This window comes from Pleurodeles waltl, chromosome 6 (assembly GCF_031143425.1).
Source record: "Pleurodeles waltl isolate 20211129_DDA chromosome 6, aPleWal1.hap1.20221129, whole genome shotgun sequence".
Taxonomy (NCBI): domain Eukaryota; kingdom Metazoa; phylum Chordata; class Amphibia; order Caudata; family Salamandridae; genus Pleurodeles; species Pleurodeles waltl.
The window spans coordinates 1,510,911,284-1,510,925,918 of NC_090445.1; the positions used below are offsets into that span (position 1 = coordinate 1,510,911,284).

Here is a 14,635-nt window from a genome sequence, read left to right on the forward strand (position 1 = left end):
CTTCGGGGTGAATAAAATAAATAGTACATAAGTAATACAGTCACTAAATAGCGCTACGAAGCTGTGCGACCATAGCAGCAAGCACTACATAAATAGAGTATTGTCAAAATAAATAACTCTTAACGCATTTCTGTAGATTTCTTCATCTTCTGTTTGCCGCCTGCCCATCTGGGAAATTAGTCATTACTGTGCCAGCCCTCCCTCCCGGCTGGCTGGGCACACGGGTTCCCAGGGGTGGCAGAAACACGTTATGTTTGTTCGTTTCCATTGCTTGTTGCCTCCTCGCGGGACCTGCTCGGCGTTGGCGCTGATTAAGGCTCTACGGAATATTCTTACATCACGGCAGGTAAACGCAGACGCCATGTTCAAGTCCTTCTTTGTTTAAAAGTATTGAGGCGATGCGCCTTATTCTTAATGACAAACGGAAAGAAAACTTCTGGGCAGTAGGTAATGGAAAAGCATGCCGTTCGCAGGGTCAGGCGTACTTCCGGGAAAGAAAGCCAAGTGACTTTAGTGTGTAGACATTTCACTGATGCTGGATTGTACACGAAGAACAATCGATGCCGGAAAAGGCAGCGCCACTGCGGGACAGCACATTGTTCATGTTTGTATCCACGTGGAAAACACTTTTCCCATTGGAGAAACAAACGTCTTGCCCTGCATCCCCACGAAGTGTTGGGTTGCTCCGTTTCCATTCCCTACCAAAGATCCTTTACGCCAGCCACTGTCTAGTGTAAATCTACAAGCGTTTCCAGAGGAGGAAAGCTTCAGAGAGGGTTGTGAAATTTGGAAAACGGGTGTGTATGTGGGCATTCACAAACTGACATGGCAAAGTACGCCTTGAGGGAATTAACGTGCGGCATTACGCATATGTGGGTCACCCCGTTGTGAATGCCTTGTAGGCATGCATGGAGCCAGCCATTTTTTTAAATTGTAAATGTACTTAAGGACCAAAATTGGCTTCGGGAATCAAGGTCAATACTTTCAGGGCAACACTGTCCTATTCTCAAAATTAGATGTACTGTGCAGCTCCAGGCTGGTAGACACAGAGTCGGGCGAGGAGAGGCTTTAGGACAGATTAGCTCCTCGTTGGGTTAGTTGCCACCACCTTCCTGTCTCTATTTCAAGGGTTCACGTCAGTCCCGTTTCTTCTGTTTCTGTGTTTGTATATACATCTTCACTCAGATTAATTCTCCAATGCTTATTGTTGAGTTCTGACACTCATTTGGACCCTGAGGCCATACTACAGTGCCTTGCTGCAGTGCAAAAAAACATAATAAAACATTTTGTATGGTTGGTTATCAGGGGTGTAGCTTGGACAATAAGATTGGGGGGTGGGCGTGAGCTTCAAATTTCCCAACAACCACGCTGGCATATCATGATAAAATACATTATTTGAGAAGCAGAGCATTAGGGGGCATAAGGGGCAGTGGGAAATTATAGCAGTGCAGATTGTTAAGGTTACGCCAAAGACAATATGTTGTGAAAATAACCAACAGTTTCAAGAACTTCAAAACAGAGAGGAGAGAGCGAGTGTTTGTGTGTTTCTGTCAGTATGTGCCTGTAAAATCCCAGGTGAAATCCAACAGCCACCTCACCGTATGCGACTGAAAGCACATGCACCCAACTACTTACAGGAGAATACATTTATTAGAGGAGTGTAACACCCCCCTGAACCGGGGGACCTGTTTGTTATCTACATAATAAGTAATTTAGAAAAACAAATCCATTCTGTATCACAGAAAGCATTTTGGCCCAGGACTAACTTACAAAAATACACCATAGACCCGTTCCTAAACATAAATGAGATGATTTTTTTTACAAATCAGGAACTACTCTTTCTGAAAACAATCACTGGCAAAACCAATAGGTGTAGCTTTAATATGTTAATAAAGTAGTGTTGTCACATTAGAGCAAAACGAGCTAGAGTGAGAGACAGGAATAGCAGCAAAAGAGGGCATTAGTTGTAAAGAAGTCGTGCATTCAGTTCAATGCAAGCACTCAAGTGAAGGCTGAAAATATTGTGAGCACACTCGTGTTAAGGTAATCTAATTCTTGAAATCAGCAAAAGTGCAGTTAAGAAATTAAACATTTTAATAAAGTATTATTACAAAAAACAATGGTTGTTATTCCTGTCCATCATTCACATTTATTTTTTCCAAAACGAGGCCAGGATGATGATCAAACAGTTCCTTAGGGTGTTATTTTCATCAGTACATACAAGGTTTTCAATTCATATGGTATCCCAAAGGAATGTCTTGCTGCAAATCCTTGTAGTGTTATTTATAGTGATCCATATACGGCCAACACGTTTCACCCTATGGCTTACAAGCCTGGGGCTTTTTTAAGGTTTGGTCTCTCTGGTGCTTTTAGCTCTTCATACTGTTGGTCCGCCCATTGTTACTGGTAGCTACGAGAGGACGGCAGGAGCAGAAGACTACATACCCAACATCAGATGTTACACCAGATATTGAAGAGGCATTTTTCTGAGAGTCACTCAAAAATAAAAGTAAATTATGTACAGAATTAACAGTCATTGGTTTTTGTAATCAATACTTTGTTAGAATGTTTTTTTTCTTATTTGCACTTTTGCTAATTTAAAGAACTAGGTTACTTTAACACAATGAGTGTGATCATAATTGGGGAAAACAATCTTTCATACAGAAAAACTTTGTTAAACAAATAGAGTACCTGGCCCAACCCTTATCCTAGTGGATTTTTCCCACCACAATTTCCCACCACAAATGGTAAACAACCAAGAAAGAGTGTTTGTGAGTGGAACAGGGTGTTCCAGGCCTACCAAAGAATACTGAAAAATACATTGAAACATCCTATAAAATTTGGTGACAGATAAATGGTCATCTGGGGTGAGCCAAAACATTATAGACAAACTCTTAAGCCAATGACTGAAAAAGGATGGTTGGGGAAAGCTAATTGTTAGAATGTGCTGATCCAAATCCCCAGCCATGTATATGTGAGCAGATGGTCTCTTTGACACCTGTGCGGTCAACACCCATACCTAAAAAATTGCAAAATGATTATTCAATGGTTTTGATATGCATTTAATGAAAATGGAACAAACGATTTAGCTTCAAACATAGCTCTAACTTTCAGATTTAAAATGTAGAGATCATTTATTTTCTCCCTACCTTAACACATAAGTAAGTTTTGCCCTCTAGAAAACACTGCTCTATTCCATCTACGACAAACAGCAGGCATGGTGAAAATGGATGTTATGTGATATTTGGTTTGGTTTTTGTTGTCTTTTGCACCAGGACAAGGTTTCTATAACAAGACCCGATGCCTTTGCTATGTAGCACCTCACCCGTGCTAAACAACACCTCCAAGACCAGATACAGCCTCTTTAATAAGTGTAAAGTCTCGGTTATGATCTCTCCTGCCCCCAATAAGGAAATAAGTGTTTTTAAAATAGGCCTGTCCGGAGCTTCCTTTGGGGATGCATGAGCTGCAGTGTTGGAGTTAACTGATGAGAAAAGCAGTGTCTTTCCATATGAAAACAATAAATATGAAATCTGCAGCTGAAATACTCTATGCAAGGTAATTTTATGCAGGTAGCGTTAACTTAGTGGTGGAACCAGTGTGCTACTATTTCTGCAGATGACACCGCTACTGCGAAGAACTAACAGACCTTACAACGTAGAACCAGCCACTCACACAAAGATGGCTGGTGTGGGACTATGAAAATGTCTTTCCCTCCTCTTCACTTCAATCTTTGCACCAGTGTCTGTAAGATTGCTGCAACATGAAAAAACGTGTCATTGTGGTCATCATGCACAGTACCAAAACACCTCACACCTAAGCAACACTTCAAATCCACACCCTAACAAACAAACACACTGAGGATATGTACACTTAAAAAAAAAAAGAAAAGAAAACTTTTTAATTTTCTTTTTGTAATGCATCACATTTTCCTTTAAAGAAAACAGGCTGAATTACAAAAACAAAATCTGCTTTACTTAAAAAGCAGTCACAGACAAGGTGGTCTTCCAACACCACAAGGCCACCATCCCTGTGAGTGATGGCCATTCCCAATGGGTCTCAAATTGCAAACTGCCTTATGAATATTGATGAGGCAGGTCCCTTGCGACCCATTTGGGAATCGCAAACAGTGTTAAACACACTGCAGTATGACACAGTTTGTGTTTTCCTAATTGCACATCGCAAAGATTCGCAATTAGGAAAGCACAAACTGAATTTTTCGTATAGCTGGCCCTAAGTATGTTGATATAGGAGCATATTCCAGCTCTGTCGCTGACATACTCCTCCACGGAACCAACGGAGTGCGGGCCGTTAAAGGTTAGCCAACTGAGGCCCGTATTTATACTCCGTTTGCGCCGAATTTCCGTCGTTTTTTTCGACGCAAATTCGACGCTAAACTAACGCCAACTAACGCCATATTTATACTATGGCGTTAGAGGCGTCTAGCGCCAAAGTTCCCGGAATGTGCGTCATTTTTTAGCGTGAACCCCTTCCTTGCGTTAATGATATGCAAGGGAGGCGTTCCCGTCTTAAAAAATGACTCCCAGGCCTTTACGTGGTATTTATACTCCCGGGCAAAAGAGACGCCCGGGAGTGGGCGTGGCTAAAAACGGCGCATTTGCGCCGCTTTTTAACGCCTGGGTCAGGCATGGCATTAAGGGACAAGTGGGCTAAAAATGAGCCCAGAGTGCCCTCCCCTGCCCCCAGTGACCCCCCCTGCCACCCTTGCCCACCCCAGGAGGACACCCAAGGCTGGAGGGACCCACCCCAGGGACATTCAGGTAAGTTCAGGTAAGTATTTTTTATTTTTTTTTAAATAATTTTTTTTGGCATAGGGGGGCCTGATTTGTGCCCCACTACATGCCACTATGCCCAATGACCATGCCCAGGGGACAGAAGTCCCCTGGGCATGGCCATTGGGCAAGGGGGCATGACTCCTATCTTTACAATGATAGGAGTCATGTTGATGGGGGATGGGCGTCGTTAAAAAATGGCGCAAGTCGGGTTAAGACGATTTTTTTGCCTCAACCTGACTTGCCCCATTTTAAGACGCCCTAACGTCATTTTTGCCTAACGCCGGCGCTGCCTGGTCTACGTGTTTTTTTTCCACGCACACCAGGCAGCGCCGGTCTGCTTGCGCCGGCTAACGCCATTCCATAAATACGGCGCCCGCATGGCGCTTCAGAATGGCGTTAGACGGCGCAAAATTTTTTGACGCTAAACTGCGTTAGCGCAGTTTAGCGTCAAAAAGTATAAATATGGGCCTGAACGCCTGCCCAATGTAGAGTCAATATAGAGCACAGTAAAAAAAATAATGACCCCAACCTATTTAACTTTTCATTTTTCCCAAAACAAACTCCCTCTTTGGGAGCTTGTTTTGGAAAAATGAAAAACACTGTAAAAGTTTGACAGACAGCCGTTATGTTTGGCAGATTAAGCATTGTCAGGAACCACCATCAGGAGCTAAGAGGTGGGCAAAGTAAAAACTGCCTCAATGAGAACTGTTTACTTTCTACAGCTTCCACTGGAACTTCCCTTAACTTTTACAAAAATAAATACATTCAACAGTGCAATGGGAACTGTGATTAAATACACATACTTTAACAAGTTTCATGTTTCAATATTTTTATTACATGGAAAATTATGTGTTTGATCAACACCGTCACCTCTGAACTTTACACAAGTGATAGTGCCTTACCTCACAAACAAACATAAATCAAAATCAATGAACAAACAGAAGTGATTTTAAGCAAATAACATCTTTCATATTTACAAAAAAAGAACAAAACTACACTTGGACATTTAAATCTACTTTCAAGTCTAGTTTTACTACTTTTTCTAGTTAACAAATCCTGATTGGAATCCACATGGAAGCTATGCTTAGTGAGGTTTAAATAGGGATTCTTTGGGCGTTCCAAGTTTGGATTCATTCCATTCCCATTGAATGAGGTTCTCCAAGGTAGAAGACGCCACACGGTGGGAATAGATCCTGTGGTGAAAATGCATATTTTACTTTTTTTTTTCTCTGCGTGGACTGTGGAGAAGCCCCTTGCATAACACAACGAAATTTGATGGCGATACATTCTCTTTCCCACCTTGGCAAGGGATTAACGCCAGCACAAACTTCCAAGGCATGCCTTGGAACACTGAGGATCGCCCTCAAACCCACCCCCTGAATACTGGATTTAAGAGTGCAGAGAACTCTGCATTCTTGGTGGAGATGTCATCATCTGCATCAGGGCTTATGCCTCCTAGGAATTCTTGTGTGAATTCCTGGCAGGTGTAAGAAAAGCAAATTTGGTTATAAACGTATGTTTATGACCCAATTTACCTTTGTGAATAGGGCCATTGGTCCATTTCAATTAATACCTCCTCCTAACAGACACCTCTATCAGTCCCATGGGTTCAGGATACCTCTAGCCTGACACCTTAAATTCTATTTACAGTTTATTTGCCCCCCGAACCGTGTCCCAATTCACAAAATGGTGGCCACAAATTTTCTCTCAGGTTGCCACCAGCCAATCACAGCATTGCTGTTGGTATGTGGATCCTCGGATCCACCAGTGAATCTGCTTCGCAGGATATACATAATATTTTTTCTTTAATAACTCCATAACTACAGAACAGATTTACACCAAATTAGAAAAAGATATATTTCTGGGCCAAGATCTACCTTTGTGCCAGATTCGGTGTAATTCCGTTCAGCGGTTCAGGCTGTAGTCGTGTCTAAAATCCCTATGGGAAATTGCATGGAGAAAATGCGTTTTGGGACCCCTCCTTTTTCTCGGCCCCTGCTTGATGAATCACCACAAAACTTTCCAGACAGCAGCTGAAGTGGGTGGCAAACTAGTTTTGAAAACTTCGTGAAGTGAAGATTCATCAAATTGCGCCAAAGTTATTAGCAAAACAAAAAACGCTTTTCCTATGGAAACGAAGTCCTAACTATAAATACCTATTGGGGATGCCAGTTTGTTATATATATATATATATATATAAATGTATATATATATATATATAAATGTATTTCCTCTCATAGTGACACAAATGGCATAATGACATCATCAATGACATCAATGGTTGAATCATATATCACTCATCATTTATTTATGCAAGAAGCACATTTAAACAAACAGTAAATATACTTAACAAAGCAGTAAAATGAGAGAGCGGTAAAGATTATGTTTTGTTTGCAAGGCAAAGGTAACAAGACAAAATCTGAGTGGAAATAAAAGAGTGCTTAATGTAAATATGTATCTGTATATGAACATATAGCAGGGATGTGATGTGTCTTAAAATTATAAATGTGAGTTTCATGCAAAGTGAGTTTTACATCTCGTTTCATATGCTGGAAATTCCAGCCTTCGAATGTTGATTGCAAAGTCACCCGAATCTCCTAAGGGACTAGTTGTTTTTCTGGTCTTAATTGCGCGCTGAGTAAAGGTATCCCCTGGTGGCTTCCCGAGCAGGGGCAACAAACTTTAGAAAGGTTATTGCGTGCAACGGCTAAAAATGATAGTTTCATTGCCAATTTCTAATTCTGATGGAAGAAGAGCATATTAACTAGGCTGGTTAAAATCAGGTAAAATTATTGTCAAAAATCCAAAATTCAAAAATGATCTAGAGTTTTCATTACAACAAAATACATGGACTCCGGGGAGCTATGTTATCCAAGCTTCATCGTGTAGATCGTAAACAAAGAGAGGAGAAAAAAATCAGAAATTGCCAAATCGTAGCATACATCGCAAGTGGCAAATATTTGGAGGGCATTGGTGGTAGGGCTGATGGACGCTGCGGTAGGACTCTCTAATATTGCATCGCCCTCTTATGTAGCGCAAACCAAAAATTTAATCATATAGAATTATTTGCATTGGAGACAATATCATATAATACATTATTACCAGGGTGAGATCATGGAAGTCAATATAAAGGGAGATGATGTAGTGGCAGAACATTATCGTGGTTAACAAAGTGTCATTGAAATAAGTAACACGAAAATGAAGCACAAAAAGAATATAAAAGAAAGTATCGCCCTGTAAGTGGAAGGTATAAAAATATAAAAAATGCTGGAAACCACTGAATGTTCGATGGTGAAAACAGGAGTAATCAGCATAAAAAGATTCAGCTGTTTTATAAAATCGTATCTTTCAAGGGCTACGTTTTGAGGCTTTATTGTGAGCTTTTAATTTTCTTATTTTCTTTTTTGTCGCATATAATATGAAAATCCATAAATATTTAACGATTCATCTAAATATCCCCTTTGGGTCCTTTGAGCACGACGTGGATCAACGGGATTGTCAGGTCGTGAATGTCCCTCATTGACATGCTGGTGGAGAACCGCTCCCGTGGAAAAAGGTGCCCTCGGACTCAGTAAAAATTTAAGAGCAGATCAATCAAGTAGGTGCTGGTTTCAGACAAAATATCCAAATGGGAGCCATGGCCTCTGATCTACGATGGATACTCTGAGCGAAGACAGCTTACTTAGACAAATAAAAATGGTAAATTGCTTCTGGTGGTCAACGCATGAGGCTAAGTCCTTGGATATACATGGCTGGTTCCCTTGGTCACTTATTTCGTTGATAGTGCTTCATGACAAAAGGGGACTTTTTTGAATCCTGCTAGTAGCCTACCAGCCTGTGGGCAGTGTTGACAGATTTTGATACCCGTCTCAAGCCCAATGCTGTACAAGTTCAAGCACAAATTCAGCCAAACGCAAATCAGTTTCAGCCCACAATCCCGCTCAAAGTTGCAACCTTCTATCTATGCAAGAACAGCCTTCAGGAAACATTTTAAGCACAATCCTAATTTTTATTCAATATGTGTATAGTAGGATGAAGTTCAATGGGCACCTATGTACTTCTATACTCATGTTCCAATTCTAATAGTAACTACTGATTTTGACGATCAGTCCCCATTACGATATAACTGTTACTTCGGTCACAATAAATTAAAACCTGGGAGAGGATGTGTCGTAATGGCCAGTGCTGCCGGCTGTGGAGATTTGTATCAAGTTCAGGTGTTGGCATCACATTAACATCCTGTGATTGCGGGCAAATCACTTAATCTCCCCATCCCTACCTAAAAATGATCTAGATTTCAATGCAATTGAGGGAAAAAGGGGCTTATTTACAAACCCCTTTCGCGGCCGGTGCATCACACTGTATGACGCACTGGCGGCACAGAGTGCAGACCCATATATACGAGCCACGCAAAGCCACTTTGCGTGGCTTTTCATGGCCTCTTAGATATGGTGTAAGGCAATGCAGCACAATTTGCTACATTGCCGTTCTATGCATCATGGGGGTGTTGGGGTAGGTTTCCCTATGCAATACCCATAGGTTTTGCACATTTCCAGATTTTCAAGGATCTGTAAATGGGAGAATGCGTAAAAAATGTAGGCCTCCCCAGGGGGAGACTTACGAGGAGAAATATCTTTTTTTCTCCTTGTTTTTCCTCTTTCTAAATGTGCTGCATTCTGCAGCACAGATAGAAAGAGGAAAAAACCTCCATGGATTGTTTTTGTGTAGGAAGGTGTCCCTTCCTGCACGGAAACAATCCTGCCAACAACGCAGATGCCCTTGCACTATGGTGCAAGGGTGCTATGATATGGAGCAAGGTTTTTGACTTTGTTCAGCCTCTTCATGTAAGAGATATGCAAGTACCGTAAGAAACTCAGATCTGGAGAAGTAATGACAGTAATGATGAAAATAGCACTTACCCATTCTCTTTCCTTGTATAGCTCTAATCCTCATGTCAGAGTAGGGGTATGAAGGATGTCAGAGATTTACATGGCAAACATATTACTATCCTAAAGGAACCTCTGACTGTGCTATATTAGGATTGTGACTAAGAAACAAAAATATATCTGCGACAAAAAAGGTAATCTATTGAGTGATCCACATAGAATACTATAGAGGAGGACAAACCAAAAAACATAACAGTGTGAGCCAAGCCAGAACCTAGCCAAGAGTTGTCACTGGTTTCGAGAGCCCATATTGGAGTCGAGCCAAGAAAATATTTGTAATGCGCATCCTGCAATAAAAAGTGTATCAGAAGATAAGACATCTTCACAATTCAAAAAAGTGTATATTTAACACATGGAAGCATTTCAGCTTAGCACATCAAATTATACCACCCTATTGAGAAGTTTTTATCACATGAGAGAGTTTTTAAAAATAAATTTAGAAGCACTCCTGCCCCCTCCATGGTGACAATGCTATTAGTGTACTAAGAGGCAAGTCAGGTGTCATGTACCCTAAATGTGACCTAGATTCTTAAAATAGATGGCACAACCATAAAGGCTATTCAATCAAACACAAGAAAGGTTTTTTGTAGAGCGTGCATCCTGTAATAATCTTATTCAAAGGTGTTCTCATATGCAACAAACAACAAAAAAGGAAGGCTGGCTGAAATAGTGTTTGCCTAAGATCACACTATTTTGTTCAAGCAGGGAAACTGGCATTAATCCCACATTTCCAATTTCAGACTGTGCAGTTTTCCCACTAGCTGGTATCTCTTTTAACAGCAAATGTTAACACTTTGCTATTAACTCCTGGAGAACATTAGTACCCACATTTTATGTATGACAGTTTTACATGGCGCGAACCATGCCTCGGGACATAAGAGTGTTTCACAATAAACAGACACTAAATTACAAAAAAAATATCCAGCAGGATAACTAATATATCAACTAACCTGAAAACTGTTGGGTACACAAGGACTTGCAGACTCAGGATGCTGGGCATGCCGACCACCTTTAATTCTCCTCAACGTGCAACGTCTCCTCTCGCAAGGTCTGGACCGTGTCAACGAGCGCTACTTCTAGGGCCATTTGCTCGTTCAGCTTGCATCACGTGACAGTGTCATGTGTGCTCAGCGAATCACGAGTGCAAGTCAAGGCTGGTGGTCTGGCAACTCTAATTGGCTGCCATGAAAATAGTGCTGCCAACACTGCCCAGGGAGTGACTACACTGCACCAATAACAACCCAAGGTTAGGAGTGCTGCTGACATTGCTGAGGTGCCACCCCATATTCACAAAAAATGGGCACAATGGGCTAACATTCGCCCAAAAAGTAGCCAACTGCCATTTGGGGTTTTTCTCACACAAATGGGAAGAATGTTGCCCATTTGTGCGGGAAATAGCCTAATCTGGCAACACTGCCTGTGGAAATGTAGGAGATGCTCCTCTTAGCCCCACCTCTCTGCCTACCACCCACTTCCTCTAGCGGTGAACTTCCTGTCACAGTTTCAGATTTGCTGAAAGGAGTAGGACATCAACAGGGGTAGTTTCGTAATCTGGAATGCCGAGCAGGCCACCATGTTGTTTTGGTCCTGTCACCACTCTTCATTTTTCTTTTTCAGATACAACCCTAAAAGTGTGGATTTCTTTCTGAAAAAGAAAACATCAATGTCCCTAATTTGGAGGGGGTTTTCTCCAGTGCTTACTTTGTAAATAAAAACACGCCAGTGCCTACACTTGAAACACGCAGCTGCTGCATTTAAATGTGCAAGCACAGAATACTGAAGTAGCATAATCTTAAAGCCACCTGGGGCCTCTTTAATCCATTTATAGCCGCTCCCTGCCCCTTCAGCTCACTCTTGAAGTTTTGTGCTTGCTCCCTTTTTGATGTGTTTTCCTTTTTCTCTAGCTCAGTCTTTCCCATATGTGCCTGTTGCTTGCAGTAAATGCCTTATGCATAAAAATAAGTGCCAGCCCTCAAAAATAAGTGCCTGTGCCCCCCACCGGAAATCACCGGCTCAAATCAAGCAGTGATGTTCACCCCTGACTATCACGGATATTTTTCTTTTTCATATGCCACGAGTGCCATTTCTTTGTGGGCCCAGGAAGGAAAACAAGATTGGTAGATGCCCCCTAAATAAGGCAAGGTCCCTACCAAAGTGCCTAAGAAGGCATCCAGCAGCCGGAGCAATAGTTAGTACCTGTAGAGCCAGATGAGGCTCGGCACTCAGAAACCTGATAGACCTCCCACCTCTCAATGAGGCAGGGAAACCACGGGTATGGCGCAGCAAGGACTCTGTCAGTTTATGCCAGAGCTCCCACTCTGCTAAATCCTATAATGACCCCAAAATTTTCACATTACCTATGGCTGCAGATGGAGTTAGTGCAGGCCTGATGGTTTGGATCAGGTCAATGGAAGTTTTTGCTGAAGAAAGAACTGCGCAGGCTGGTTTGACAGCTGCTTAGTGCCTTTTTCTTTCAGCATGTCTCCAAAAGAAAATGACTTGGTAATGGTTGGAGTTAAGGCAACATTAATGCAGTTCTTTTTTAAATTTTAATTTTAAATGTATCAGTACATATACGATCATGTACGCTGAACCAATTGACACTGTGAGCTGTTTCTTTTAAATGCCGTACCTATGTGTGATGCAGCAGTCATGCTTGATCACTTTAGTTTTCTTTTCCTTTTTTATACATTAACATATTGTTTAAAGAGAAATTGTGTTATAAGATAGGTTGAAGGTGAATCTGTCTCTAATAAAATGATTGAAATGATTAAGAAGAGAAACCTGCCAATGGCTCCTGTACCTGACCTGCTGTACTCCAGCAGCCAACCACAACCAATCCCACTGCCCAGTCCCTTACACAAGACAGTACAGATATAACTCGCCTTTAACTGGTTCTGGCACAGCACCTATCTACCCATCCATGCACGCTATGAGCCCTATTCACCACGGTAAGTTTACACTATGAGCCCTATTCACCACGGTAAGTTTACACTATGAGCCCTATTCACCACGGTAAGTTTACACTATGAGCCCTATTCACCACAGTAAGTTTACACTATGAGCCCTATTCACCACAGTAAGTTTACACTATGAGCCCTATTCACATAGGGAAGTTTACACTATGAGCCCTATTCACCAAGGTAATTTTACACTATGAGCCCTATTCACCAAGGTAGGTTTACACATGTAAAATTACTCTTGCACTTAGAAGTAAGTCTACACTTTTCACCGTTCACCATTTTCGAGTGTAGATCGACACTTAGGTGAAGATGTACATGTCTCCAACCTTTCAGTTTAATTGTTTGGATACATCCAAGACAGAAGTTTTAAGTGTAAAGCTACTACTAGTAATTTCACACATAAGGAGAGATCTTCACCAGCCGGGTGTGTATATCTCCCTGTGATAAAGTGTAAGGTAAAGTAATAAAGTTTATTTATGCTTTACCTAGAACTATATAAATGAATATGCTGCAGCACATTTAGTCATCAAATTGAATAGGCATTAAATAATTCAAATACGTTAATTTATAAATATATTTTTAATACAAATTAACAAAACACGTCCCACTACCATCATTTAATAATTTCTTAAAGTTTAAAAGTCCAATTTGATTATTTTGTAGAGTTTTGATTTTTTAAAATATTAAAATATTTAGGGGGTCATTCTGACGCCACCGACCACGGGAGCACCGCCAACAGGCTGGCGGTGCTCCAACGAGCATTCTGACCGCGGCGGTTCAGCCGTGGTCAGAAGCGGAAAGTCAGCGGTCTCCCGCTGACTTTCCGCTGCTCGTTTGAATCCTCCATGGCTGCGGAGCGCGCTCCGCAGCCATGAGGATTCTGACCCCCCCTACCGCCATCCTGTTCATGGCGGGAAAGCCGCCATGAACAGGATGGCGGTAGGGGGGGTCGCGGGGCCCCTGGGGGCCCCTGCCGTGCCCATGCCAATGGCATGGGCACGGCAGGGGCCCCCGTAAGAGGGCCCCGCAAAGTATTTCAGTGTCTGCCTTGCAGACACTGAAATACGCGACGGGTGCCACTGCACCCGTCGCACCTTCCCACTCCGCCGGCTCGATTACGAGCCGGCATCCTCGTGGGAAGGGAGTTTTTCCCTGGGCTGGCGGGCGGTCTTTTGGAGACCGCCCGCCAGCCCAGGGAAAAACTCATAATACCCTCCGCGGTCTTCTGACCGCGGAGCGGTATGATGGGGGCGGAATTCTGGCGGGCGGCCTCCGCCGCCCGCCAGAATCAGAATCACCCCCTTAATTTTTAATATAACTAAACTATTTAAAATTAAAAAAATATTGTGTGTATTTAATTTAGAAGTTGAAATAATTTCACTTATTTATTATTATGTCCTGTGGGATGTTGTAAGTCCCTAGCTCACTGTTAATAGGGGTTAGTTGCAGTACCTGTGAGTGCTCTTCTGTGGTGCTAGACTCACAGTAAGGCTAAGCTGTAGTACATTTACTACCAAAACATATACCAATGTGCGCAGAGAAATCCCCACACGTGGCAGAAGCAGCAATGTCGTCACATAGGCTTGTGTATTGTATTTTGGACCATGTAAGGTGTACTACTGAGATGCTACTAAATGTAGTGCAAAATCCAATTTTGAATCAGGCCTTTATAACTTAAAGCCCTTAGCCTTTTGTTTACTGTTCCCACTACTTAAATCAGCAATTGGTTGCTGGCATTTATGCATCCTGACTACCTATTGTGCTGTAGAAGCTTTTGCAACATAACATAAAAGACATGTTTGGAAAACATTCACACCTACAGAGGTCACTTGGATCTTCAGATAGAAAACAGGTGTTTATTTCAATCCATCTAATTGTTATTGACTTCTGGTTGCTTGAAGGCTGAGTTGACCCTCATGGATTGGAACCT

The 14,635-nt window shown here is 42.0% G+C and overlaps 1 long non-coding RNA gene across 1 annotated transcript in view; it reads left to right on the plus strand.

Moving 5' to 3' along the window:
- Positions 1-202: 202 nt before the first annotated feature.
- The window catches only part of LOC138302156 (uncharacterized), a 38,590-nt gene continuing 24,157 nt past the window's right edge, over positions 203-14,635 (plus strand). Inside the window, exon 1 of the long non-coding RNA XR_011205313.1 lies at positions 203-346. This is a non-coding gene — a long non-coding RNA (uncharacterized lncRNA). The remainder of the gene's footprint in view (positions 347-14,635) is intronic.